We start from the raw sequence: 6000 nt of genomic DNA, 5'->3' as shown, positions 1-6000 counted from the left end.
GGGAAAAATTTATGTAAATTGTGAAGTTTATTTCCTGACATGTGAAGCTAAAAATAATAATGTATCATTGTATTTAGAATTACTAGTCTATAATATGTATATAAAATGTACGTTTCTATTTCAATAATTACAAAAATATCAAATTTCAAAATGGATCCCTTTGTTTATTTTAATGTTACTAATTTACTTAATTCTTTTTTTTGTTTTTAATAAAATCTCTTATCTATCTATCCCTGTAATGTAAATTAATTATTTCGAAAAATATATAAAATGGAATTATTTTTAATGGATCTAACTTAATTTGATATGTCTCTAAATAATTGGGATCATTTATTTGGATTACTCTATTGGGACTAACGAGGTATTCGTTTAAGACGTTTCGAGATAGCTTAAAAACAGACATGTTTGCTAAAAATATTAAAATAGTAGCATTTAATTTATCGCTGTTGTCTCACATTAGACCCAGGCGCGATATTTCATCTGTCTTTTAATATTCTTTGTCTTCCCTCGAATTATCCAGAAATACGAACTAGTACTTGTTTTAAGCGGCGTAGAAACACCAGCTGGAATATGTTCAGTCCGCTAAAATACGCGCATTTCACGTGAAATATGCAAGGATATATATTTGAGCAGTCGCAGTGTCCAGAGTCAACTGACATAGTAAAAACACGCGAAAATTGGCCGGTTGTCTGGCGAATTAATAAAATAGGAATGTAACAATTTATCATCGCCACTATTTTTCCGTATCCTTAACAAATATCCTTGTTAAATGTTCAACCCCTATCTAAAACGTTCCTCGGTATATCTCTAGGACCGAGAAGTCTCGCACAAAAATTCCAAAATCAGATTTCAATCTCCTAATGAGAAATAAGCAAAACTGAAAAGAATCGAGCTTTAAAAATTTCAAAATTTTCTAAAATTTTATTCCCCTTGTCTATGGAAGCTAACGATTATACTTTTCAACATTTTAATATAAACAAATAAATATACAATACCCTGTTCTGTCATTTGCATATCTGCAATCTATTACAGAACAATAATAAGCTAATAAGTAAATAAATACAGTCTAATAAATCTAAAAATAAAATCTATTGTAAAATACATCTCAAAAATCTCCAAAATTGCAAACCAATTCCTAAAAGAGACTTTAATCATATTTCACATACTACTACCCTGGTGGAAAGCTTTGGCCTAACAATAAGACACGCATAATTTTTTCATTATTTTCTCCTCGATACTAAATAAAAATTTTAATTATTTTCCTTTCTGCGTTCTTATTTTATATCAACCGATTCAGTACCTCGTTTCCTGCCATTATTGTAACACTTTGCATTCAATTCACATTCGAAAAATTACAGTAATTTCAGATAATTTCGTATTGTCGTGTTTGGCAGAAAATTCGTTGTGGTAATGTATCACGATTACGCTAGAATTCGAACGTAAACCGCATCATGAAATATTACGTTGCTTTTCACGACTCAATTGCACGCTTTCGTTCATCTTTCATTTAGGAAAGACACTCCGTGGATCCCCCTAAGTGCAACGTTACCATTGCAACCGGCAGTTAAACCTCGCGGAATGTCCATGAAGCTCAGCAACGACAGAAGTTGCGTATTTACGAGCATTTACGCGGCCAATTATCCCCCGGCTGATTTTTATTTCGACCATACGGCGGAAGTTCCGGTACACGGCGTTCGTATAGTTCCCAAGGCGGACGCGCTATAACGCGTAAACGGCGTCGACGCAGCTCACCGGCAAGTTGCACGATTCTCGAATGTTCAGCACGTGTTTTCATTTCGTTATCCCACCGACTACTTCCCATATCATTACTGTTTCAATACGCGCGGGAGGCGGAAAGTTTTCCGAGTCGGCGAGTCTTCGTATATCGCTGCCATTTTCTTCCCTCTCGTTCGTGGTCTCGCCGGAATGGCAACGGCCCAAGCACAAAAGAACGCTTCGACGAGAAACGGCTAACCGAAATTTTATATTTTCTTCGATACCTCTTGCTTGCCTGTGAAAAATAACACGAGCAGGAGACAGGGGTGTGCGAAGTTCATCGAATTTTACCTTACGACGACTCTGTCCTCTGTGAATCCGTCGAACCTTGGATGCTCGTCGTTACTGGTGTACTTTTCTTGCTTCACCGATTAAAATTTTCCCGGATTTTTCCAAGCTCCGTTTTACAGTCTCACGGTCTTGATAATAGGCATCCATAAATTAAAAGGGAAACGACAAACTATTAGTATGAAAAGTGTAAACACTCTTAACAAGGTTGACATGGAATAAGTTATTAACGATTAAATATGGGAATGGAATTATTAGTCTGGGTGACGATCTGGATAATTATCAATCTGCTTGAAAATGAGGGCTGAAATTAGTTTCATCTTGATAAGATGTTTTTGCTTAGGATGATTATGTAATCAGGTTAATTATACTTAAATATAATCGGAGAGAGCATGATTATTATATTTCTCAAACTAGGACTCTGCAGAACATGAATTCTCACTCTAATAATTTTTTAGTTCAACAAAGAATAATGAAATTCGTTTACTTATATATTAAGAAATATCCGAGAATAATATATGGTATTCTAAATATATTAAAACTATAGCAACGATCAAACATCGCGAAATTATACAACACAGGAAGTAATAAAATCAAACAGTCCAACGAATTGTTATTAATAAAATTCATCTCTGTAAGATGTTTTCATTGATCAGGAAGAATACGAATAAATTTCCATGCCAGAACATAAATGCTTGACAAGAGAACAATCAAATTCATTTACTGATACGTTAAAAAGCATCTGATAACCTAAACGTATGAAAACTGTAACAAGGATCCGGATCGAAGCGACGAAGTGAATGAGACGAAAGGGTGATTAATAAAGAACGCAAGAAATTGAAAATAATTTATTTCTTCGCGCCTGTTACGTTTCGCGCATACAAATGGTTTCCAGCAAAGAAATGGAACGATCCTCGAGATTCTCTCCTTTTTCTCCCTTTTTACATATGTATCGAGCCTACGATAATTCCGCGCGCCGCGTTGGGACACAGAGCTGCGTTCTAGACACGCTAAAAATGGGGCAGTAGCGTAGTTTATTAATGAAATTGCTCCGATAAGAGCACTAATTGCTGTTGCATGCTATTGCGATCAAGTACCTATGGGGTCTCGGTGTACCGTTGTACCCTGAACCTCCTGAGCTCTTAATTCACGGGCTTTCTTTAAAGTGTTGAAACATCCAACGCCATGTGTACGCAGCTGCGTTAAGCCCGGTACACACGAGGCTCGCGACCCACTAACGCGGGATCCATTCGAATTGAAACGGGAAAACAAAGATAACCGACATGTACCACCGCAATGCTCGTAATTATTCGACTTTGAACGTGGTTGACGATCGTGGCCTTCGATAATTCAGATTTAACGCGAGTACAAGCAGGCTGCTGTAAAAACCGCGGTAATTATATGTCCCGATAAATCACTTAGGTTATGAATAATGGCCGACATTTAGCGACCTCTTACAGCGAAATCGAAGCGACGTGTGAAATTCCTAGTTTCCGAATAATTGGATCGGGGGTATGTCGTGTTGAGGGTTATTATATTAAAAATTGCTTTGACAGAAAAATCTGGATACTCTGAAAGGATGAAATACGCTACGAAAGGTACTTGTTAAAATTTAAAACGCGAGAATAACGTGCTGGGAATGCGTATATAATTGGAACTGCAGTTACAGCATAACAATGGGTATAAAATTAAACTTATACAGTGGAATCTTGATTAACCTGTTTAATGAGGGAGAGCTAAGCTGAGAAAAAATAACTGAACACATATTCCCTGGCAAACTGTGTTTCTTATTTTACTAAGAAAATTTATTCCCGAGTTAATATTAATCTTGGAGCTTTATAGAAATAAAACAGAATCGTACGAAATGTATTTACAAACATTTTCTATTCGTAAATAGGAGACTGTGTGATCTCTGATAATACGTTCAATTTAATCCCGTTGTTATCCCATAGTCACAGTCTTATTTATATTATCTACTATTCTATTAAATACGTTATATCAACGTTATATCAAATATACTACCTACTTTATCTACCAAATTGTATACATTAAATTTCAAATTATTCGCAAAGTACATGGCGTACCTCCAAAAGTTTTATCGCGCAACACAGAGGTCTTATTTCATTAATTCCTCTATTTATCCCATTTTTGAAACACCTGCATCCCTCGTCTACCAATTTCCCTAATTATAAGCGATGCCAAAATTCAAAGTCACATTATGTGCATTACCATATACAATCTCTTCGTGACGTTAACCCTAATCCAAAAATGGCACCTGCCACTCGTGTGTACCGCGCTTTAATCGCACCGTGCTATATACTGCGTGGTTACCTGAGGTCGCTCATAAAACGAATAAACCTCTCGACACCTTGTGTATCTTGCATACGTCGATACGTTTACGCACGATAATACGCACTATCTATTAATGTTGCGCAAAAGGTCGAGTACGTCGATTCGGATCGCGCTGAGAATTCTCTCAGAATAAAGTTAGGGTCCCAGAAGCATCTCTCGACATATAAGAATATCGAGAATACTCTCGAAATTTTCGAATATCCGCGAAAGATCTCGAGATCAGCTTTCGGGATATTACTGTTTTTGAAATTTTTCGAGCCATTCGATGGTTGCCATTTACAATTATTACAAATGGCAATGCGGTGCTATACATAATATTTTATTCGACACGTGGGTGTAAAAAGGATAATTCATCCATGCTCACCGATAATAATTTTATTCTCATTGCGGCGATGCGAAACAAAGGGGACGTTCTGTAAAAGTACCGTGCAGCACAGGGACAATACAATGTCTCGCAGCTACTGTTAATATTGGAAACCGTGTACCGTTCGTTTCCCGCCAATCTGTAATATTCGTATTCCTGCATGTGAGACTTCTCAGAACTACGTTTCGTTTCTCCTATTTTTCCGTGCGTCAAACGTATCAGCGGTGTAGCCTCTATCGTAATAGCTTGCGAGTATAGCATGTACCCTTCTGCACCGGCGGGTTTGCTATAAAAAGCTTTTTATCTCTCTCACGATAATGCGAATTCTCCGCGCAAAATTTCTCTCTGCGATATAATTTCGTTTTTCAATGGTAACTCGTCTGCTTAACATCTCGCCCAACGAAGATGATTTTGATTCACAGTGTCATCCCTTATCTGCGGTATTTTAATTAATAGAATTATTCCTTACGAATGAATTATTTCCGTGCGTATATAAGTATCTGGTACAGTTAATTCTCCGACGATGGAATGAAAAATTCAACGTCAGATCGATAATGGCACTGTAAAATTTAAATTATTACGAGTCTGATGTAGCGAGTCGAACGGAAACCGATCTATCACATATTCGGTAAAGATGGAAGATATTTATACTGCACGAGCTTCTGTTACAGTTCATTGTGTAGGGCTTAAATAAAAAATTCAACGTGGAACGGGAAATGGCACTGCTGAGTTAACCATTCGATGAGAAACTGCGAAACAGTGGGAATTCTGACACATATTCGGAATATTGTAAACGAAATTTTGTATTTGCCGCGTGCAAGTTTGAACTTTGAAAGGAGAAATATTCGCAACGTGTGGTTTTACGTATATTTTTCATCGTGAAAAGGGCTAGGCTATATTTGGATCATTAAACGAAGAAGTCGATGTAACTTTGCGCGCGGTTTTCAAAGGGCGCAACTTTCGGGGGAAGAAAGTTCGCCACGTAACTTTGTACAATACATCTTTCATTCTTATAAATAGTAGATCGTAGTAGCAAACTTTTCTTAAGTATTTTAATAACACCCTGCTACGAGTAAATATAGAAATGAGTTATAGAAGTGGCGATTGTGGTGTCTGCGAGCGAGGTTTAAGAATCGAAGGTGGAAAATGGCAAAGGTGACATTAACGACCTAAATGTATATTGGTAATGACAGAAGAATATTGGAGTGCGACGAGGAAAA

The sequence above is a fragment of the Eufriesea mexicana genome, unplaced genomic scaffold (assembly GCF_001483705.2).
Source record: "Eufriesea mexicana isolate 0111107269 unplaced genomic scaffold, ASM148370v2 scaffold2824, whole genome shotgun sequence".
Lineage (NCBI taxonomy): Eukaryota > Metazoa > Arthropoda > Insecta > Hymenoptera > Apidae > Eufriesea > Eufriesea mexicana.
This window is presented reverse-complemented; position numbering follows the sequence as displayed.